This window comes from Microcaecilia unicolor, chromosome 2 (assembly GCF_901765095.1).
Source record: "Microcaecilia unicolor chromosome 2, aMicUni1.1, whole genome shotgun sequence".
Taxonomy (NCBI): Eukaryota; Metazoa; Chordata; class Amphibia; order Gymnophiona; family Siphonopidae; genus Microcaecilia; species Microcaecilia unicolor.
The window spans coordinates 135585388-135610476 of NC_044032.1; the positions used below are offsets into that span (position 1 = coordinate 135585388).

Here is a 25089-nt window from a genome sequence, read left to right on the forward strand (position 1 = left end):
ACGCCCACTAACTGGCTAATACAGGGTTAACGTGGGAGCTTTTAATGCCCCTTAAATAGGAGGTGGTAAATGCTCCTGTGTTAACTTTCTATAGGTACCGTACACTAGCACAAGACCTGCAAATAACAAAAAAAGAAAAGCCCTAGGAAAAAGCCGTAGTAAATCTAGGCTTACCCCAAGATTCTATATTGCACTCAAATTGAGTAACAAGTTAATTGAGTAACAAGCCAATTAGCAATGATAATTGGGTACTAACAATCAATTATTGTTCAATTGGCAACAATTTGGATTTGCACACTCATCTTGCTAAGCGCTATTCTATAAAGATGTGCATGCAAATCTTTCAGCGCTCAACTGAAAAGCAGGCATGGCCATGGTAGGGGCATGGGTGGGTCAGGGGCACTCACTAAAGTTGTGCAATGTATTATAGAATTTGGGGGATCTGCGTAAGCTTTTACAGCAGGTTTCAGTTGATGTAAATCCTAATGCCCAAGGTTGGGTGCGGATCTTGGTGTTGCAAGCTATTCTCTAAATGGCACCAAACTCATAGTGCCATTTATAGAATAGTGCTTGGTCCACATTTTTTTCGGCACACAAATTTGGGGCACCATTTACTGAATCTAGTCCTTAGTGCTGGTAAAATCCCACTTTACCATGAGTTAAGCCCAGATTTTACTCTTTAATAAAAGAGCCCGCAAATGTTTTTTTTTCTGTACAGAATTATGGCATTAGTGTTTCCTTAGGTGCAAATTAAATAAAAGGATTTTCTCTTGTAAATTCTTATTCATTTTAAATTAATGAGCTGTTTTTAAAAATAGTAAAACTGTTATCTCTCATATTTATGCCAAATGAAATGAGGAATATTGGTTCCTAAATTTTGCCCCCTCTAAAAAAAAAACCCAAGAAGCCCAGCAATAACAAAAACAAAGAGAGGAAAAAAAAACCCAAAATATCATAAAACAGCTACTGTTTGAATGAAGCAGTTAGAAAGTTACCAAATATTAGATATACAATTAGTTATACAAAGTGATTCTCAACTATTTTCCACTTTAACAATTATATCTATCTGCAAATCATGGGCACTGCAAAGGGCACCAGGATGGCACCCCAATATGCTAACTTCTTCATGATAGAGGGGTAAAATGGGCAATCAAGGAAGACAAAGCCCTAGCAGAGAGGTAAATGAATTCTTTGCTCGGTCTTACCGAGGAAGATTTGGGAGAGTTACCGGTACCAGAAATGGTATTCAATGCTGACGAGTCAGAGAAACTGAATGAAATCTCTATAACCTGGAGGATGTAACATAGAGGGGCATAATCGAACGGCGCCGGCCATCTCTATGGCTGGCTCACGAAGGGGCGGAGCAAACCGTATTATCGAAAAAGATGGCCGGCCATCTTTTCTTTCGATAATACGGTTGAGGCTGGGTAAATTCAACATTAGGTCAAATATTGAGATCGTCTGGTTTAGAGATGGCCGGCTTCGGTTTTCGACCATAATGGAAACAGACATCCCTGACGCACACTTGTTTAGACGGTCACCTCTGGATTACAAGATCGGTGCTCTAACCACTTGGCCACAGCTCCACTTACTTGGATGTCCCTCCTTTTTGATTATGCCCCCTTCAGGTCTCTCTCAGCCAATCACAGACAGGGGTCTCTCTCAGCCAATCACAGCGCATTTAGCTGTCTGTGAGTGGCTGAGAGAGACCCCTGTCTGTGATTGGCTGAGAGAGACCTGAAGGGGCATTATCAAAAGGGAGGGACATCCAAGTAAGTGGAGCTGTGGCCAAGTGGTTAGAGCACCGGTCTTGTAATCCAGAGGTGGCCGGTTCAGATCCCACTGGTACTACTGAAAAGCTGAGCAAAATAGTTTTGATTTAGGACGTCCCTGACGAGCACTTGGATTTTTTATTTTATTTTTTTTTGGGTGGGAGGGAGGGGATTGGTGACTACTGGGGGAGTAAGGGGAGGTCATTCCCGATTCCCTCCGGTGGTCATTTGGTCAATTGGGGCTCCTTTTTGAAGCTTGGTTGTGGAAAAAAAAGGGACCAAGTAAAACTGGCGAAATGCTCGTCAAGGCCGGCTTTCTTTTTTCCATTATCAGGCGAAGCTGGCCATCTCGTGAGCACGCCCCTGTTCCGCCCCCATCCCACCTTCACTACCCTACCGACACGCCCCCCCTTGAAATTTCGCCTGCAAGTTGACCACCGGCTCTGCCACCCAATCTCGGCTAAGCTTCTGAAGATCCATTCCTTCTGAACAGGATTCCTTTATGTTTATCCCACGCATTTTTGAATTCCGTTACCATTTTCATTTCCTCCACCTCCCGCGGGAGGGCATTCAAAGTATCTCCGTGAAAAAGACGCCGTCAAGAGTAGATTGTGATACTATATCAAGGGCATGAATGTTCAGAGTATTCTTATATATAATCGCTAAGCTGCCTCCCCTTCTTCAGTGGCATAGCCAGGAATTTTCAATAGGGGGTGCATCTCTAGCCAGGTCAGGGTTATTGCACAGTTCAGTATCAAAACACAGTATGAGCTGTTAATCTCAATAAGGTAATCTAATACTGCACAAACTGATTAACAGCCAATCACATTCCTAAAGGGTTGTGTAAGGTGAGTAACTAACAGTGAAAAAGCGGGAAAACCCTCAGAAACCAGGTGTTTACCAAGGTCTGACCAACAGAACATTTCCTAAGTGAAGCTTCATTAGCAGGAAATCAATACCCCCATTATGATTAAACTGGTGGTTCCTGATGAAGCCCTGAAGTGGGTGAAATGTTTTGGGCCCCGTTGAAGAGAAAAAAATGTGCAGTTGAAGTGGGGTTACTAAGCCATTTATACTATATGCTAAGTTAATTTATGCTTTAGCTTTGGCTGGTTTAAAGTTTGTATACTCAGAAATGTTGTTTCAAAACATAAGGCTCTATTATCGGCATGTTTTCTGATTGCAAGGAAGTGGGAATGAAAACCCTATAAAAGAGACTAGACCACGTACAAAAAATCTTATATAGATATCAATGTTTTGTTGGTCAGACCTTGGTAAACACCTTGGTTTCTGAGGGTTTTCCCGCTTTTTCACTGTTAGTTACTCACCTTACACAACCCTTTAGGATTGTGATTGGCTGTTAATCAGTTTTATTGCACAGTTCCTAATCATTAGGCTCTCGCACACAACATTACTATTGTTCTCGCGTACTTTACAGGCTGCTGATGTAATGAATACAAAGCAAAATGCCAATGCTAAACTTATACGTTATATACTGGCGTCAATACATTGCTTACTTACTTGCTTAGCATAGCTGCAACCGCCGATATTTCGAGAAGAAAACAGAAGAAAAGTGCAGCTGATTGTGCAGTGGACCTAGTGCTTCTCTAACTTGCACTCACTATTGCCTGTGCCTCCCCTACATACGTGATTCACAGCTCACATCAGTTGTTCAACCTTCCTGGTGCTCTGTGGATCTCTACTGCACACTAGAAGAGACACTGGCAACAGGAAAAACAGGTCAGAGAAGCACCTGGCCTCCCATGCTATCAACTTCACTCTCCTGCTGTTGTATTTTCACAGTTCTGTTTCCATTTGTGGGCCAGAATATATGGATTTAACCTGATGTGGCAAAAGTACACAAAAGAGAAGAAAAACCTGAATTTGAGGCAAGAGACTAGAGGTTTGGTTGCCTCCTCCTTATTATGATAGCCACGCAAATGTTTGATTTGTTATGCTGGGGTTAAATATGCTTTCTTTACTCCAGAGCAATTCTGACTAAATTTGTGATGACTGACACTGAATTAAGAGGTTAGAAAGGTTCATGTTATTGCTTTTCTTTAATTTTGATTTCCTTTACTTCTCCTTCCTCCCCACTCAAAGCATTGTGGTCTAACATGGAACAAATACAGATTAATTTGTGTTTTATTGCTTGAGGTTTTTTTCTTTTGCTATAATCTTGCTTTATTTTGTTTTAAGATTATCTTGTATATTATTTTCTGAAATGTAAAAATAAATATAAAAAAAAACCTTCAGTCTTCCGTTTTCTTCACTCAACTGAGATAGTGGAAAACTCAATCCTTCACATCCCATAAAAATAATGAAGATCATAGCATGCAACTCAGGTTACAAAAGAGATCAAATATATTTAACTCAAAATATACTCTTCACAGAGACATAATAGGTAGACAGAAACATTCACTTTTGTACCTTCCTTAGACCACAATATTGACAGGCGGGAATGAAAAAAAGATGATCAGGGAGATTAATAAAGAAGAAAAAGAAAGAAAGAAAAAAAAAAAGGAAAGGCTATTTGCCCACCCACCTATTACTTTCAATGCCTTACTGATATTATAACTCAGTTACCCTTTTCAGGTCTATGAAAGCTTTCAATTGGTCTGGTACAAAAAGATATACTTAATTCCCACACAGTTTACTATACATTTGCATGGGTAAGCAAGCAAAAATGTTGCTCCCAAAGACCACGTCTCTTCTTTTAATTCTAGAAATTTCTTTCTTCTTTCATGCGTAACTCTGGTGACATCAGGAAAAATCCATAATTTTTGACCACAAAACTTTTGGTGCATATTTTTAAAGTATAATTTTAATATTGCATTAAAGTCTTGCTCAAAGACAAATGAAATCAAGAGTGTAGCCCTATTAGTTACTTCAGACAATGAGTCCTCCAGAATTAAAGGAATATCTTTCAAGTCCTCAAGTTTCTCTTGTTCTAAAACTTCAGGAATCCCCTCTTGATTCTTTTTTGGCGGCAGGAAAAATACCTTATTTATTGGACGAATATTTTAAGGAGAAATGTTCAAAATTTCAACTAGGTATTTTTTAAATAATTCCAAGGGGAGGATTCCTATTGGTTTTGGAAAATTCAGGATCCTCATATTCAAACGTCTATTGTAATTTTCTATTTGTTCAATTTTTTGACGGATACTTGAATTATCTTTGATAACCGCTGAAACATTTTCTTTAATTGTAACAATAACATTTTGAGAACTCTGTACCTGTTCCTTAAAATCTTGCTTCAAATATTCCATCAATTTAGAGAGCTGGTCTACCTTGGAAACCAAATTCATCGTTTTTTGAGTTGATTTTGTAATCAGGATTTTCATGTTTTCCATAGCCTGCCAAAGAGTATCGAGCGTAACCACCATGGGGGGGATTCAGTTCCCTTCCCAAGTTCTCCTTTACTGCCAGTAACTGTTCCAGGGGAGAGCCCCCTCCGCAGGCCCCAGAGTTTGTTACTTCCACATCCTGTAGTCCCGCATTCTCTTCTCGTATTACGGCAGGGCATGGTGGATTCTCAGGCGCTGGGGGAGAGAGTGTAACCTCAAGTTCCAAAGACGCCGGGTTCCCTTCCCCGACGTCAAAAGGAAGCTCAACTCCGGTCTCTGTCAGTGGGTGCCGAACCGCAAAGCTGTCCAACGTTAGCTGCTTCGGGGAAGATGCACGAGCTGGAGAGGGTAATGCTCTGATAATCCCCTTTCTTTTTGAATGTGGCATATCGAAAACAGGAAAAATATGCAGCGAGCGTTCGATCAGTCCTGCTTCTCTCGGCGTGTCGGCACCATCTTTACCACTCCCCCTTAAAAAGTTTAGTTTTAAAACTCCATCATAAAAGCCCAAGTCACTTTGGGGTCCTTTTCCTAAGGCATGCCAACAGATTTAGCGTACAGTAAATGTTAAGAGGCCCATAGGAATATAATGGGCATCTTATCTTTTAACGTGTGCTTATTGTTAGTGTGTGCTAAATCTGTCAGCATGCCCCAGCAAAAGGACCCTTTTGCTAACCCTACTTGTTATGTCATAAAGCATCTTCTTCAGTTCAAGATTATGCTTACCATGTCATGTGCATTTTAAACATATTGTATTTCACTTAATCGTTGTTAAAAACAAAATTATCACACAACAATGCAGATAATTTCCCATGTAGAATCCATTCACTTCTATAACATAGGGAAAACAAACTTTACAGAAGATTGACTAAATTCCTACATTAACATTCAACACAAATATGCAAACACAATAAAGCGTAGGTTCATGTTAAAAAAATTACATGATGATGTTAAAAAAAATATATGTATTTAAAATTTTATTACCTGGTCCTGCGGTGCTGAAAATATGATATCATTTTTATTGGACTAAATACATTTAATAGGGCAATGTGGTATTAATCCCAGAGTACTGATTGAATTGAAAAATGACCTTGCTGAACTATTGTTAGTAATATGTAATTTATCTTTAAAATTGAGCATGGTGCCAGAACATTGGAGGGTGGCCAATGTAGCACCAATATTTTAAAAGGGTTCCAGAGGGGATCCCATTTTCGAAAGAGAAGGACACCCATCTTTCGACATAAATCGGAAGATGGACGTCCTTCTCACAGTGTCATCCAAATCAGTATAATCGAAAGCCGATTTTGGACGTCCCCAACTGCTTTCCGTCACAGGGATGGCCAAAGTTCAAGGGGGTGTATCGGAGGCGTAGCAAAGGTGGGACATAGGTGTACCAAACAGTAGGATGTCCTCGACCCATAATCGAAAGAAACAATGACGAACATTTGGACGACTTTACCTGGTCGTGTTTTTCTTACAACCAAGTCATAAAAAGGTGCCCGAAATGACCAGATGACCACCAACAAGAATCGGGGATGACCTCCCCTTATTCCCCCAGTGGTCACTAATCCCCTCCCACCTTCAAAAAGCATCTTTAAAAATATTGATTTACAGCCTCTATGCCAGCCTCAGGTCCATTACAGCAGTATGCAGGTACCTGGAGCAGTTTTAGTGGGTGCAGTGCACTTCAGGCAGGCAGACCCAGGCCCATCCCCCCTACTTGTTACGTTTGTGGAGGAAACAGCGAGCCCTCCAAAACCCACCACAAACCCACTGTACCCACATCTAGGTGCCCCCTTCACCCATAAGAGCTATGGTAGTGGTGTACAGTTTTGGGTAGTGGGTTTTGGGGGGGGGGTTAGGGGGCTCAGCACACAAGGTAAGGGAGCTATGTTCCTGTGAGCAGTTTATGAAGTCCACTGCAGTGCCCCCTAGGGTGCCCGGTTGGTATCCTGGCATGTCCTGGCATGTCAAGGGGACCAGTGCACTACAAATGCTGGCTCCTCCCATGACCAAATGGCTTGCATTTGGCCATTTCTCACATGGACGTCCTTGGTTTCGATTATTGCCGAAAATCAGAAATGACCAAGTCTAGGGACGACCATCTCTAAGGACGACCAAATTTCTGGATTTGGACGTCCCTGACCGTATTATCGGATGGGGACGTTTTGTGAGGACGTCCCTTTCGATTATGCCCCTCAGAGCCAACTTGGATTGCCTCGCCAATGTATTACATTTCTTTGAAGAGGTGAACAAACATGTGGCTAAACGTGAGCCAGTTGATATTGTGTGTCTGGATATTTCAAAAGGCATTTGACAAAGTACCTCATGAAAGGCTCCAGAAGAAAATGGAGGGTCAAGAAATAGGAGGTAGTGTCCCATTGTGAATCAAAAACTGGTTAAAAGATAGAAAACAGAGAGTAGTGTTAAATGGTCATTGTTCTCAATGGAGAAGGGAAGATTGTGGAGTTCCCCAGGGGTCTGTGCTGGGACTGCTGCTTTTTAACATATTTATAAATGATCTAGAGATGGGAGTAACTAGTGAGATAATTAAATTTGCTGACAACACAAAGTTATTAAAAGTTGTTAAAATCTCAAGAGGATTGTGAAAAATTACAAGAGGACCTTACGAGACTGGGAGACTGGGTGTCTAAATGGCAGATGACGTTTAATGTGAGCAAGTGCAAGGTGATGCATGTGGGAAAGAGGAACCTGAATTATAGCTACGTAATGCAAGGTTCCACGTTAGGAGTCACCAACGAAGAAAGGGATCTCGGCATCGTTGTTGATGATACGTTGAAACCCTCTGCTCAGTGTGCTGCAGCGGCTAAGAAAGCAAATGTAATGTTAGGTATTATTAGGAAAGGAATGGAATACAAAAACGAGGACATTATAATGCTTTGTATCATTCCATGGTGAGACCACACCTTGAATATTGTGTTCTATTCTGGTCACTGCATCTCAAAAAAGGTACAGTGAAAGATGACAAAAATGATAAAGGGGATGGGATGACTTCCTTATGAGCAAAGGCTAAAGTGGCTAGATCTCTTCAGCTTTGAGAAAAGACGGCTGAGGGGAGATATGATAGAAGTCTATGAAATAATGAGTGGAATGGAAGGGGTAGATGTGAATCACTTGTATACTCTTCCCCATAATCCTAGGGCTAGAGGACATGCAATGAAGCTACGAAGTAGTAAATTTAAAACAAATCAGAGAAAATATTTCTTCACTCAACGTGTAATTAAACTCTGGAATTTGTTGCTAGAGAATGTAGTAAAAGCAGTTAACTTAGTAGGGTTTAAAAAAGGTTTGGATGGTTTCCTAAAGGAAAAGTCCATAGACCATTATTAAAATGGACCTGGGGAAAATCCACTGCTTATTTCTAGGATAAGCAGCATAAAATGTATTGTACTGTTTTGGGATCTTGCCAGGTACTTGTGACCTGAATTGGCTACTGATGGAATCAGGATGCAGGGCTTGATGGACCTTTGGCCTGGCCCAGTATGGCAATATGTACTTATATAACTAGGGTGGCACGTTAATCATGCAATTAATCGTGATTAAAACTTTTAATAGAAAAGAAGCTTTAGTTGAAATTTCTCTGTTTAGATGTGTTTTGAATTTAAAGAAAGGTAAGAAAGATTAGGTCGGTAAACTACTGCTTGCCATTAAAAACTTACTATGGTAATGAATGAGAAAATCATTATTTCTAAATCTTTCTGCTTATTTCTCCTAAGTTTGCAACTATATAATATAAAGAAACCTACAGTTTACTAGTACAGTCGTTCATCATCTTTAGCTTTGTGTATTGATTGGATGACTGTATAGCTCTCAAAAGCCAGTCACAAATATGTAAAGCTTATTCAAGAATCTGTCACTAGCAGGTTGTGTGACCTTATTTTTATGTAAACAGAGAAGAAACACAAATGAAATGGGACCTAGTTAATAATGGGCATGACATATTACTCAGGCTTTAAAATTATTGCAGTTTTCATTTTGGAGAAACATTTTTAGTTTGCCTCAGTCTAGGTATTATCTGATCCTTGATTACATTATGCATTTTCTTTCCAAACCTGAGAACCAAGATCACTGAGATTTTTAAACTTGAGATCACTTGTACAACTTAATCATTGGTGCTCACATTACTGCATACATATTGTTGAGTTCATTTTCAAGGGAGTATTCAAAAACACTAAGATTTCTCATTACTGACCAAATTAAAGGTCAGCCCTTTGGAGAGAAAGTAGCCCCCTGAATAAGCTCTATTAATTTTCTCTGACATTTATGGTTTTAGAAATCCCATTTAAATTTTATTAAGTTTAGTTCTAACCAGAATTTGGCTTTTGCATATATGACTATTATAAGGAGGGACATTACCAATTTTTCCCATTACGCATAGGGAGGAGAGCAATTAACATTATAGGTTTTATGTGATGACTAACAGAATTAATCTTTCAAAGATTGTGAAAACTTCTGGCTATTAATGGCAGAATAAGATAACAAGCAGTTGTAAATGCTTTGCTATTTGTTCCAGCTATTGTGGACAGTTTATCTTTGGTGATCTGTGACTTTTGCAAATGGTTTATGGAGTGTATTGAAACCTTGCTTTCTGCTTTTCTTTCACTACTTCTCAATGAAAAATGAAAAGTTTATAGACTGAGGAAAAATGTTTTAAATAGCTTTAAAGCCCCATTTTCCATAGGTTGGAATCAGAGAGGTTCTGGTTGACAAGTGCTCAGTTTTGGTGATACTTTAGAAAATTATCGGCTGATGTAGAGCCTTTTCTGAGATACATGTATTTGCTGGCATGTGCAGCAACATCAGCCATTTTACAAATGAACAGTACTGATCTGGCAGCTTCACACAGAGGTGCCGGCACTTATATGTGGAAGTGGCAGTTTTGCAACTTTCATGTGTAAGAGCTGACCCTATCACTTGTAGAACACCTACCCTTCTGAAAGCTGCAGAAAACTTACCTCTTCAAACAAGCCTACCCAAGTGACCCAACTTAATTCACAAACCTAATCCACACCACTAACACTACCCTTACCTCAATCCCTCCCCCCACATCTTTTCCTCTTGTCCTAATCTATACAATTGTGATATTTCTGTGATACTTTGTACCATACATTGTAAGCCACACTGAACCTGCTATTGAGTGGGAAAGAGCGGGGTATAAATGCTACAAATAAATAAATAGTTGCCCTGGTTTACAAACCTAGGGGTCCTTTTACTAAGGTGCGCTGAAAAATGGCCTGCGGTAGTATAGGCGCGGGTTTTGGGCACGCACAGAATCATTTTTCAGTGCACCTGTAAAAAAGGCCTTTTTAAAATTTTTACCGAAAATGGACGTGTGGCAAAATGAAAATTGTGCGTGCCCATTTTGAGTCTGAGACCTTACCACCAGCCATTGACCTAGCAGTAAAGTCTCACACGGTAACTGGGTGGTAATGACCTATGTGCACCAAATGCCACTTGGTGAGCGTCCGATACGAGCGGCAGAAAAATTATTTTTTGGCTGTGTGTATCGGACGCGCGTCAAAAATGAAATTACAACAAGAGCCACGCAGTAACTCCATTTTGGCGCATGTTGGGCATACCTAGATGATTACGTGGCTTAGTAAAAGAGCCCCCTAAAGATGTAAGTAAGTAATGAGATCACAACTTTAATGTGTCGTTTTGACTAATGTTTGGAGACCCAACTCTCCTTTCTCGTGTCAGAACAGAATACCTTAACAGCAGTATACTGTCCTGAGCCGAGGAAAGAGGGTTTTGGCCTCTGAAAGCCAATTGGAAAACGTATTTTGTCTAATAAAATTGTATTATATTTTCCATTTTATGTCTTATTTGTATTTGTTAACCTATAGTATAGTGATTGAAATATGTCAGTTTTTGAAATTTGCATCTGCAGGCGGGGGAATAGCAGAGCAGCGGGCAGGAAAGAACCGGGATGATGGGGGATTGGATGTGGCGGTGGGGGAGGTGGGACGTTGGATGCGGCGGTGTTTGTGCCCCTGCCTCTGTGTGTGTTGAGACGTGCTGCGTGAACTCTCATGCTGGTCTGTCGAGACTTGACTAGTTCCAAGAGTTCCTGCACCATGCAGGTTAGTCTCACACAACTCCTTTCCCTTATCTTTTCAGCTACTTCGTTCGAGTACCAGAGCGGCCTTCTTTTTCTCTTACTTTTTTGTAATTTTCTAACATAATGGTTAGTTACCTTTAATATAGCTTCTTTCAGTCTTGTCCATTGTTGTTCTACATCCTTCAGCTGTTCCCATCCTACTAACTGTTCCTTGAGAAATTCTTCCATCTTGGCAAAGTTAGTTCTTTTGAAATCCAGGACCTTCAGTCTCGAGTGAGCCCTTTCCCCTGTTTTAATATAACCACACTGTTTGATGAACACTAGATGCCAAATGGTCTCCCACCCTGATGTCAGAAACATTCTCTCCATTCACAGGCACCAGGTCCAGAATAGCTCCGTTACCCACTGATGAAACAATTCTTCCTGTAGGAAATCCACGATCTCTTTGCTTCTAGACAATCCCGCAGCAGGGGACACCTCAATCAACATCCATCATATTGAAGTCACCTATCAGTAGTACTTCCCTTTTCCTAGCTATCTTGTTGATGTCTTCAATTAAGTCCCTGTTCATTTTCTCCGACTGTGAGGGTGACCTGTGTATTACTCCGATATAGATACATTTCCCTTTCTCCCTTTCCAGTTTAACCCACTGCTTTTCTTCTGTACCCCTTGTGTCTTGCAGTTCCATCACTTTAATATCATTCTTAGCATATAATGCCACTCATCCACCCTTTTTTCCTACTCTCTCCTTCCTGAATAGATTATAGCCAGGTATAGCAATATCTCAGTCATGGTTCTCCGTGAACCACGTCTCCGTGACCACCACTAAATCCAAGTCTGCTTCCATCATTATAGTCTCTAGAACTAGAAGTTTGTTTCCCATACTATGGGCCATGGTATACAAGGCTCTCCAGATGTTACTGTTTTTTTTCCCTCTTCTATAGGGGCATTTGATGTCCTACCTTCCTTGGGGTTATTTATGGCTTTGTGGCCATATATTCTCTTTCGCTGTTTTGATTGGGGATTGTATTGCATTTTAAATCTTTGAAGCATGCTTCAGTTTAATTATTGTGAACCACATTGAACTTGATGGCTTTTTTTTGTGGGATATAAGTCCACAATATAACATAATGTATAGTAGGTGTGCTTAAGGGAGCAGTTGTGGTAGAGTGCTAGTGGAATCATTATTTACTTGAATATTTTCTGTACGAAAATTTACATCTGCTCCTGATCAGATATAAATGACAGCACTGAAAATCTATCCTTTTTCTGTTAGATTTGTGCTAACATTTTATAAAGTCACATACACCCAGTTTTTATATAGGTCGCCGAAAGTTGGGCGACCTATTAGCAATCAATAATTAGTGATAATTGCCAGTAATTTGTGTTTAGACACAGATCTGCCTTCACCCTATTCTGTAAAATGTGTGCCTGAATTTTATAGTGCGCAACTCAAAAGGGGAAGATCATAAAGTTCTGTTTTAGCTCCGTTAGATTGTATAGTATTTTGGAGCTCTTTGAGGCCTTTTTCCTTCCTGCATGGAGTAGTATGACTTTTTTGTAATAGTTATCAATTGTTGGAGTACATTGATTTTGTCATTTTTGGTTAGGCGGAAATTTTTTGGAGATATTTTCTAGTGTAAAAATAGGCACCTTCATTACCTCCAAACCTAGACAACCTGTTACAAATTTACCTGCATGGAGAGTAATTTGATAAACCCTTTCCACAAGTAAAATGCTAATTTATACACTGAAAAGAGCTCATATAAAATAAGGTCATGCAGGAAAGTGCACCCAGTGCAAGGTGACGTATATGTGTTGAGTAGATGTAGTCGGGAGGAGTTAGTACGGAGTCACAACTGACATGTGAAAAGAATGTGCTGACATTTACATCAGCTCTTGAGCAGGCATAATGGCCATGCCTTTGAGCTAGCACAATTTCCGCAAAACTTGAGCTATATTTTATAAAGGCACATAGACTTAAAATAGGTATCTTCACCATCTCTAAACCTAAGTACCCTGTTATAAAATTACCCTCATAAAGTGCATTTAGTGGCTACTACAGGATAATCCTTTTTCTTGAAAATCCAGCTGCTGCTAGAGGTGGGGTTATTAACACTTTCATTTTAAAACTATAGTCTGAAAACTATGGCTCTTAAACCGATGGCTTTTCTGTATTCTACATAAATTTGTGGTAAATTGCTCCACTATGTATGGAAACAAGCTCCTTAACTTTGTGTATCATCGGTGATCTTAATTAAAGGCATAAATCTTTTACCATAATAGGCTCTTCTAAGGTTTGTCATGATGATTTGAAAATATTTTGATGGCATTTTTTCTTGTCCTTAAATCTTTTTCCTATTTCCAGTACTACTATTTTCAAAGCTTAATTTATTTTTGAACAAGGACACTTAGGGCCCTGTTTACTGAGGTGCGCTAGCATTTTTAGCGCGTGCTAAAAATTAGCATGTGCTAACAGTGTAGACGCCCATAGGAATATTATGAGCGTCTACACAGAATGCGCAAAAAACACTAACGTGCCTACAATTTCCTTATAGGCGCCTACACGGTTAGCGGGCACTAATTGTAGGCGCGTTAAAAACACTAACGCGCCTTAGTAAACAGGGCCCTTAGTGTATAAATTAAGGACCCTGTTTACTAAGACGCGTTAGCATTTTTAACGCGCCTACAGTTAATGCCCGCTAACCGTGAAGGCGCCTATAATGAAATTGTAGGCACGTAAGTGGTTGACACGTGTACATGATTAACGCGCATTAAAAACTCTAACGGGCCTATAACGTGGCTTAGTAAACAAGGCACTAAATTTTTATCAAGGCATAGAAAAAAAATCACAACTTTTCCTGCTTAAGTTTGGAATTTCACAGGGTAGTGTTTTATAATCATATAAATTATATATGATTATAAAACACTATGACAGCCTAGTTGTATATAGTACAGAGTTCTGTACTTCACCCGCAGACATGGTTATTGTTGCTCAATACAATTTCCCTGGAGGAAATGGTGGCACAATTTTAAAATTCAGGACCAACTCATTGATTGATTAGGGAGCTAAAAGGCTAATGCTTTCCAGACCAAAATTTATATGAACAATACCTTCTCTGTATAAAGAAGGAACTTAGTGCTAGTTCTGTTCATATGACTCATGCTTTGATTTAAGAACTGTTTTTCTGTGATATTGTTTTCTGCCCTTATTATTGTGAATATTTTCTGACTTCGGCTAAGGAAACATTTTGTGAATCTCATTTTGTTTTCTTTTTAATTTGTATATTTACTTCATTTAACTAATTATTACGATTCCACATGACTACTCCAGTTGTTTTGTGTAAACAATTTCTTTTATTTATCAGTAGAAATTCTGCCAAATAGGAACAATTTTCCCTGACTGAAACATAAGTGCAACTTAAAAGAAGACTTAAACTTGCATATAGATGTTAGGGCATCATTTTTCTTGCTAAACTCTTCATCTCTTGTATCTTCTTTTCTTAAAGTTTGATTGGTTCAGCTTATTATACAGTAACAACAACAACAAAAAAATCCCAATAGCTTGGCTATTACTCCCAGCCTATCTGCTGCCTACTACACCAGTTTGGCTGTCATCTCAATGTGTCAGATGACTTCCATATAGTTAAAAACGTACTTTTGTTGTGGCAGATGCATAAATAGTAGGAATTCTGGAAGTAAAAAAAAAAAAAGAAATTAGATGGGAGAGTTAGACATAACACTAAGGGGCCCTTTTACTAAGCTGCGTAAGCATCTATGCGCACCCAACATGTGCCAAAATGAAGTTACCGCACAGCTACTGTATGGCCATTGCGGTAATTTCATTTTTGGCATGCGTCAAGTGACGTAGGTCATTACTGCCCGGTTACCGCATGAGACTTTACCACTAGGTCAATGGCTAGCAGTAAGGTCTCAGACCCAAAATGGATGCGCGGCAATTTTGATTTTGTCACATGTCCATTTTCGGCAAAAATTTTAAAAGGCCTTTTTTACAGGCACACTGAAAAATGGATTGGCGCGCACCCAAAACCCCTGCCTACACTACCGCAAGCCATTTTTCAGCACACCTTAGTAAAAGGACCCCATAATAAAGAGATACATATAATAGGCCTCTCAGATACCTGGTTTAAGGAGAATAACCAATGGGACAGTGTGTTGCCAGAGTACAAATTGTATCACAGGGGGTGGGTCAAATTGGAGAGGGTGATGCTATATGTTAGAAGGAATTGAGGGGATCTTTTACTAAAGCTTAGCTCGAGTTATCAGCAGCAGGACCCATAGGAATAAAATGGGCCCTGCTACAGATAACTCGAGCTAAGCTTCATTAAAAGACCCCCCCTGAGTCAAACAGAATAAAATTTCAGCATGAAAAAGTTAACAATTTGGAATCCTTATGGATAGAAACTCTGGTGTGAAGTGAAAGAGAATATTGGTAGTGCTATACTATCTTCCTGGCGAGAGTGAACAGACAAATGTTAACAGAAATTAGTGAAGCTAACAAATTTGGCAACAGTATAATGGGTGATTTCAATTACCACTCATTAAAGGGGAGAAGGCAGCTCTATCCTCTGAAGCAGCCTTGAGCAAAACAAGGGGTTGTTGTCTGTATGCATTTAATCTGGTGGTGTGAGGAAGTCTATAACCTCTGAAGCAGCCAGGGTTCTTAAGAAGACGCATTGATTTATTCATCATTCTTCAGTTTTGCAGATAAGTTTAAAACCTTTAGAAATTAATTTCAGCTTTTTCTATTCATCAGCTTTTCTGTGTTAGTTGATACTTGCCAGATATAAATATAATTTTGAACTCCTAGCTGAGTAGCACTTGTGGAGCTTTTTGGCCCATTATCTTGTTATGACTTTGGCCTTTTTCTCTGCTTTATTAATAAATTTAAGAGCACCTTGACCTGTGATTGCAATTGTCTGTTCAGCCACCGCATTAACTTTATTTTTCATTTTTGGATTTTGGTATATTGTTTGTGATTGGAGGATGGACTCCAGCACTCCACTGCTTTCATTTGTGACTTGATGGAAATTTTTGATTTCTATTACCCTAATTTTGACTGGATAAATGTCATGTCAGAAAATGCTAGGGAGGTAAAATTCCTAGATGAAATAAATGACTGCTTCAAGGTGTGGCTGGTTCAGGAACCAACAAGAGGGGGAGCTATTTTAGATGTAGTTTTTACTGGAATCAGGACTTGGTGCAAGAGGTAATGGTGTTTGAGCCTCTGGACAACAGTGATCATAACAAGATCATATTTGTGTTAATGGCTGGAATGAAGACACTAATGGCTGGAACAAAGGCACTAAGGAAATCTACTGTGGACGTATTTAAGTTTCAAAGGGACAAATAAAATAAAATGAGAAAAAATGTTGAAAAAAAAAAGCAAATGGAGCTGTTGAAAAGGTTAGGAGTCTAAATCAGGCAAAGACATTGTTTAAAAATACCATTTTGGAAGCCCAGAACAGATGTGTTCCACATATTAAAAAAAAAAAAGTGGAAGGAAGACCAACCAACCAGCATAGTTACAAGGTGAGATGAAAGAGGTTATTAGAACCAAAATAACATATTTTAAACATGGGAAAAGCATCCAAATGTAGAAACAGGAAGCAGCATTAGAACTGGCAAATTAGATGCAAAGCATTGATAAGGAAAGCTAAAAGAGCATTTGAAAAAGAAGCTTGCTGTAAAGGCAAAAACTCATAGTAAAAGATTTTTTAGGTATATTAGAAGCAGAAAGCCTGTGATGGAGTTAGTGGGACCATTAGATCATCAAGGGGTAAAAGGGTCACTCAGAGAGGGGCATTGCCATAGTGAAGAGGTTAAATGAATTCTTTGCATTGGTCTTTACTGAGGAGGATGAAAAGCATCTACCTGAGCCAGAAATGGTAATTAAAGGTGCTAAGTGCATCTGTGCTGTGACCTGAGTACATTAATGGACATTTAAATGTAGGACCTGCAAAAGAGATGATGGGCAGGTCACCAAAAGTTGCTGCATTAGACTTGCATTTACCACACATTGATTTACTGTGTTAAGTATTTTGCTGGTTTAAATCATATAACACATGGAGAATATACTGTTTTGAAGGATAATAACTTTTCAGCCCCTTGGATTTCACCATGTAGTGTGCCCCAGGGTTCTCCTATTTGCCCTTAAGGGGGCTATCCTTGGGGCTTGATGCATGGTTGTAGTCTTATGCTGATGATAGTCCCTGTAGACCAAAATACTGGTTCTCTTTCCTCTATGATGAAAACATGTATTAAGAAGATTGCAGCGTGGTCTAGAGCATAGGCGGTCGGTGGCCCAACTGTTTGGGGAGGCTAAAGGGGGTGGGGTTTACATCCATAATTGTCGACACACAGAAAAAAAATAAGTACAACATCCCAAATGTGAAAAGTTACAAGCACCACCCTAATTAGTGAGATTGAAGGTTAGCAAGTGAAAGTTTTCTTGCAGTGTATTCGGTATATAATTTTGTCATGGTGGAGAAGAGACTGAGTCCCAAGGAAGGGCTGCTGGTTATTGGCAAGAAATGCTTCTATGTGCATGTAAAAATGGATTTATATATCATAAATGACATATCATATTTTAAACTCAATTATTTCAAGCACTTACCATCACTAAATCACATACACATCTATGGAACAATTTGACATCATATCCTCCAAAATATTCTAAAATTATGTCTGATGTTAAGACAAACTAAAATTAAATTAAAAGTGTTGATGTCATTCAGTAAGGCCAACACACAATCCTTCAACCGCAAAACACTATGCACAAACAGCCTTTTAGGGTGGATAGTGTTCACAACGAGCTCTTTTATTAATGACCAGACAGAGATAAGAGTTTTCAATTTTGGCACAGTATAAGTCATCACAAGAACAAAATCGACTGCATTAGGGGCTTATAGCCCATTTAGTTATGTTTAAACAAAAGAGATCTACATGAAACAAAATATCTCTCTGCCCCAATCCAACATTGCCCCAGTGTCTTGCCCCCCCCCCCCCCCTCAGTTAAGCAAAGCAATAAATAAGAGTCCCAAACCCTCCTCCCCCTCAACATTTACCTGCTTCTTCAGCACTTGCTCGATCTGCTGCTGCCTCCGCTCCCTACCTCCCTGTCTCGGTTGGTAACTGACTGTAAATAGTGGAGCCACGAGCTGCAACACTCAGGCAGGCTCACAGTCACAGCGAGGCTCTGCCACCGGAACGGAAGGGCAGCAGGAAGTGCATCGCAGTTACAGGGGGAGGTTTTGTAATTGTTCTGACAACGAACTTCTTTCCTGCCCCGAATTTGAGAAGGAGGCAGGGGAAGGTACTACTACTACTATTTAGCAGTGTGAAATGCGAAATGCCACTTGGTGTGCTTCCGATACACGCGTCAGAAAATAAAAATTAATTTTCATATATATATGTGTGTGTGTATATATATATATATATATAAAGAGAGAGAGAGAGCGCCTAGTGACGCCAATGATGGCATCCATGATTGCTGGCGTTTGGTAAACTTAACTTTATAGTATAAAAATAAGTATTGTAAGTGAAAATAACAAGTCTGTATTGATTAATTAAAAAAAAAAAATATATATATATATATATGTGTATAGAGATTTACCAATGAGGGGAAATGCTGACCTCCTTCCAATCTGCTCTTTTACGTGCCAAACAGGATTATTATATCCAACTGACCAACTCTCTTGGCTCTAATCCTCGACTTCTCTTCACCACATTGAACTCTCTCCTCAAGGTGCCCCCTCCCCCAACTCCCCCTTCATTATCTCCTCAGACCCTTGCTGAATTCTTTCACAACAAGGTTCAAAAGATAAACCTTGCTTTTTCTACCTCACCACCTCTCCCTCCACTAGTTCGTTCCCCTCTCTCTCCTTCCCCTCATCCCCTTTCCTCCTTTCCTGAAGTTACTATTGAGGAAACTACACTTCTCCTTTCTTCCTCAAAATGTACCACCTGTTCCTCTGATCCCATTCCCACCCACCTTCTTAATGCCATCTCTCCTGCTCTTATTCCTTTTATCTGTCACATTCTCAACCTCTCACTTTCCACTGCGACTGTCCCTGCTGCCTTTAAACATGCTGTGGTCACACCTCTCCTTAAGAAGCCTTCACTCGACCCTACTTGTCCCTCTAATTACCGACCCATCTCCCTCCTTCCTTTTCTCTCCAAATTACTTGAGCGTGCTGTTCACCGCCGCTGCCTTGATTTTCTCTCCTCACATGCTATTCTTGACCCACTACAATCTGGTTTTCGCCCTCTCCACTCAACCGAAACTGCGCTTACTAAAGTCTCCAATGACCTATTACTGCCTAAATCCAGAGGTCAATATTCCATCCTCATTCTTGATCTTTCCGCTGCTTTTGACACTGTCGATCACAGCATACTTCTCGATACCCTGTCCTCACTTGGATTCCAGGGCTCTGTCCTTTCCTGGTTCTCTTCCTACCTTTCCCTCCGCACCTTTAGTGTTCACTCTGGTGGATCCTCTTCTACTTCTATCCCTCTGCCTGTCGGCGTACCTCAGGGTTCTGTTCTTGGTCCCCTCCTCTTTTCTATCTACACTTCTTCCCTTGGTTCATTAATCTCATCCCATGGCTTTTCCTACCATCTCTATGCTGATGACTCCCAAATCTACCTTTCTACCCCTGATATCTCACCTTGCATCCAAACCAAAGTTTCAGCGTGCTTGTCTGACATTGCTGTCTGGATGTCTCAACGCCACCTGAAATTAAATATGACCAAAACCGAGCTTCTCATTTTCCCCCCCAAACCCACCTCCCCGCTCCCCCCGTTTTCTATTTCTGTTGATGGCTCTCTCATTCTCCCTGTCTCCTCAGCTCAAAACCTTGGGGTCATCTTTGACTCTTCTCTCTCCTTCTCTGCTCATATCCAGCAGACTGCCAAGACCTGTCATTTCTTTCTTTACAACATCCGTAAAATCCGCCCCTTTCTTTCCGAGCACTCTACCAAAACCCTCATCCACACCCTTGTCACCTCTCGTTTAGACTACTGCAATCTGCTTCTTGCTGGCCTCCCACTTAGTCACCTCTCCCCTCTCCAGTCGATTCAAAACTCTGCTGCCCGTCTCATCTTCCGCCAGGGTCGCTTTACTCATACTACCCCTCTCCTTAAGACCCTTCACTGGCTCCCTATCCGTTTTCGCATCCTGTTCAAACTTCTTCTACTAACCTATAAATGTACTCACTCTGCTGCTCCCCAGTATCTCTCCACACTCGTCCTTCCCTACACCCCTTCCCGTGCACTCCGCTCCATGGATAAATCCTTCTTATCTGTTCCCTTCTCCACTACTGCCAACTCCAGACTTCGCGCCTTCTGTCTCGCTGCACCCTACGCCTGGAATAAACTTCCTGAGCCCCTACGTCTTGCCCCATCCTTGGCCACCTTTAAATCTAGACTGAAAGCCCACCTCTTTAACATTGCTTTTGACTCGTAGCCACTTGTAACCACTTGCCTCCACTCTTCCTTCCCGTTCACATTAATTGATTTGATTTGCTTACTTTATTTATTTTTTGTCTATTAGATTGTAAGCTCTTTGAGCAGGGACTGTCTTTCTTCTATGTTTGTGCAGCTCTGCGTACGCCTTGTAGCGCTATAGAAATGCTAAATAGTAGTAGTAGTAGTAGTAGCAGTTAGCATGCTAACTGCAATAAACTCTCCATGCCTATTCTCCACCTATGCGGTGTCTAGTTACTGCCCCCTAACACAAAATGCCTTGAACATGTGAATTACTGCACTCTACTTGCTAAAATAATACAAAATCGGTTAACATTTTGTGCAGTAGCATCTAATATGCACTAATTCACACACTAACTGCCTAACTCTCTTTAATAAAAGGACCAGTTTGTTTTCAAAGTGTCTGTGTTCCAATAAGTTTATACTGAGCAGTCCAAATATTTATGTCATTCTCTTATTGCCTTGTTTGTATAATGGATGTATGTTGTTCTTCACCCTGTGCGCATTACTGGGTGGAATGATGAGTTGTAAATCAGCAAACTAAATTAAATGAGAATGTGAATAACCTAGTAACTACCTGCACAAAAGGAAATTCCAAGCATTGTAGTTTTATTACTAGTATGTAATTTTTTTCTAAGTTAAAAGTTAATGTGGATGTATATGTTTAGCCAAGGCTCTTTTACTATCAGTAATGCAGTGTTATATCCCCCATTTATCTATACTTCTGTATTTTATAATCACAATGTCATGTATCAAAGTGTGATATGAATGCTTTATCCATATTACATGATTGTTTCACACAGGTGATGAAAACAATTTCCTTTGTACAAATGGCCATCTTTGTTAAGGCTGCTGGACAACGTTGATAAGAGTATATAATGTCACCTTGGTGGTTTTATGTTCTACTGATAATATAATCTTACTTCTAAAAATAAAATTGTTCATCATGTCTTATGCACTCTTTAGCTTTAAAGAACAGCTTTGTATAAGTACAGGAAACTGTCAAAATGAACTAGTAAACTGGAGGATAGGTTGAACTTACAGGAATAAACTCTATAAATGGCGCCTAAAAATCAGCACCAAACAAAATAGCGCTTAGTGTTATTCTATAAATGGTGCTTAAAGTTAGATGCTGTTTATAAAATAGCATTTAGCACCAGGAACTGTGACTACATTTAGGTGCGACCATTTACACCAAAGAAACCTGATTATAAATTTCCGCACCTAAATTAGGTGCAGAACCCCATTATTGTATAGCATGCATAAATTAAAGAAACACCTCCGATCTGCCCATGACCCTCCCATGGCTGTGCACCCTTTTTGGACCCGTGCCTAAAATGTACACTCATAAATTTGAATTAAATTCATTCAGCACCAATAATTGCTTGTTAAAACCTCAATTATTGGCGCTAATTGGCATATTATTCAATTAAGTTGCATGTGCAATTGTGCATGCACCCACATTTGGATGTTCAATTTTTAGCAACTTTTATAGAGTTTGGAGGAACAGTGTATTGTTCCCAAAAAAAGAAATTCAAAACCATGGTCCTATTTGCCAAACACGTATGATTTAATAATGAAAAATGATATTTTAGATGGTATGCAAGTAAGGGTCAACAAATAAATTGTAGATGGTTCCTTTTTATTTAACTAGTAACATATCTGTGTTAGTTTTCAAGAGTTGTCCTCACTCTTCAATGATGTTCAGGTTCACTGGCCTAATGAGGAAAGGGTAAGTTCTGAAAGCTTGTCACAGATACATTAAGGGGCCCTTTTACTATAACACGATAAAATTTGCAGTTATTTCAGTTTAACGCAGAGCTTTAACACACAGTAGATCCATGTTTAACATTGGGGGCATTCCAAGTATTTTCTATTGCAGGTAATGTGTTAATGTTCACATTAACATGAATCTGCTCTTGGTTAATGTGGAAGCATTTAGTGCCTCCTAGTTAGGAGGTAGTAAGTGGTCCTATGTTAACTCTACGTTAGCATTGAGTAAGTGCAGTGCCTTCCACACCTATATACTGGGCGGGGCTAGTCTGCCATATAAGGGTATTTTTCTCTTATATGGCAGACTGGCCTCGCATTCTGCAGGGCACTGCCATGTTGGAGATGATGGTGCCAGAGGCAGGAGCAAGTAGGCATTTCTCTTTCCTGATTTAGAGGTACAGGGGTCTAGGGGGGCCTCAGTGAGAGGAGTCCCTACTAGAGACCAGGGACTATTTTATTTAATTCAGGTCGGGGGGGAGGGTAGAAGAAGAGAGAAGTTCCAGTAGACACCAAGGTCGCTTTATTTTTAGTGGGGGTGGGGGGTACACTAGACACCAAGGATACTTGAGTCATGTGGGGAAGGGGGATGTCTGGTCTGATCAGGGAAGTGCTACTATTTTTTTTTTATTGTGGAGTGGTTTGGAGCCCGTGCCAAAACTATGTTGGCAGGGTTTTTTAAAATGCCACCTTACCTGTCAGTGCGTGAGCTAGTCACCGCTCACACACTATAAGGTAGGATGACATTTTGCAGTAAGCTATGGATTACTGCCATGATTTTAACATGGCAGTAATGTGCTTGGTCATTGAATACTTCATCCCATGGCCAACTTTTAGCAGAAAGTTTGCAGTAGAAGCCGTGTGGTCTGCGGTTCTACTGGACGGCTTTCTGCACTGGGCCCTCTCTCTCTCTCTCTCTCTCTCTCTCTCTCTCTCTCCTTCTTGGAGTGAAACCAACAGTGCATTATAATGCATCAGAGGTCTAAGCTGATCTTTTTTTCATTCCTTTCCTTCATAAAATACAGCCCATTCTAATCCCTTTTTCTACTTAACATTTCAACTACCGGCTACGCTTTATTTGCAGCTCCACTGGGGGTATCCTCTGCTCTCTTCAGCCTTCTTCATCCCTCTCTTCTGCTGATAGAACAACTTTTAGTTTTATGTCTTCTGCCTTGACTCACTGTATTTAAGATGCCTGGACAGGATGGATGCTGTCTAACACATTTAAAAACTGAAGTAGATTCAGATTGAGATATCTTTATTGGTATGACAATTTTACATGGGTTGTGAACTAAATAGTACTTGTAGAGGGAGAGATACCCGAAATGATGAAAATGTACAAAATATAAATAGAGGGTTCTCTTTTGCAACTTGCGCACGCACAGACGTTACAGGAGGAAAAGCCTCGAGAAGCTCCTAGACTTATTCAACAGTCTTACAGGAGCAGGACTTCATCATCATGGACAAAAACCTTAGTTTATTAGAACAGCCCATGAATCTTTCTAACAGAATTATCTTTGGCGGTCAGGTCTCTACTGTTCTCAAAAATCAAAACAGCCCAGTAATCAATAAAGTAAAACTTAGCTTTGGCTGTCAGGTCTCTACTCTTCTCGGGATTTCTTCAACCGACCACGATCAACGGTGGCCAACATTTCGATTAACTGCTTCAGGATCACAGGCCAAAAGAATCTGTAGAGGAGAGAGGTATTTGAATGTTCTTTCATAAATATCATTATTATTTAGCTATTCATTAGTGCTGCGCTTACTTCTTTTCCGTTCAAGTAAGCCGACAAAGGCTGCAGAGACAACTCGTCAAGAAAAAGGTGCCCCCTTATAAAGTTGCTGATGATGTCACACGCTGTTGCTTAAACTAGCCAATCACAAGCTCTTAGGGGACTTAACAGAGTTGGATCTCTCTTAACAATGGTCACACTTGAACACACAGAAACATACTGTAGAAAATGGATCCATTTTCTATAGCATGAGATAAAAAAAAACAGAAGGAGATCATTTACAAAGTAACAGAAAAAATTATAGAGAGATCAGTAACAATTTCCAGACTCTCCTCCTGGTCTGTATTGTCCCTGGTCAGATCACATTTTGTGGGTGATAGTGGATACAGCATAGTATGCTGCTGTAATTACTGTTTCTCCTCTTTCCCTCAGGAATTCTAAAATATCTTAATTTATTTTATATTTTAAATAAATTTTGAGTCCAGTGTATTAAGCTGCATTAAAATTATCTGTTAATAGCTAATTTTAATGCAGGAATGATCTGATTTAATGCCTGATGTATTAAGTAATGTTACACACTTAGTACACATTGTATTAACACAGGATTTGGCAACTGTTAATGTTTATATGCGTTGGTATTATCAATGACATTAATATATTTCCTGAAGGAGGCTCCAGTCCTTTCTGATTTTGCTCCTACTCTGGCAACAATGCAGCCATAACTTCTTCTGGCTTCGGTCTTCCACCATCCTTTAGTAATTCAGAATCCTCATACCACACAATGCTTCATGGTAAAGGGGTTTCCCAGGGTCGCTGAGGGGGGTGGGGGTGGGTAAGATTTTCCAGGCCCAGCCTCCAAGGGGGGCCCAGCGCCAGAA

At 40.0% G+C, this 25089-nt stretch overlaps 1 protein-coding gene across 10 annotated transcripts in view; it reads left to right on the forward strand.

Moving 5' to 3' along the window:
* XRCC4 (X-ray repair cross complementing 4) overlaps positions 1-25089 on the forward strand; it is a 344725-nt gene that overhangs the window by 168765 nt on the left and 150871 nt on the right. The window lies entirely within an intron of this gene.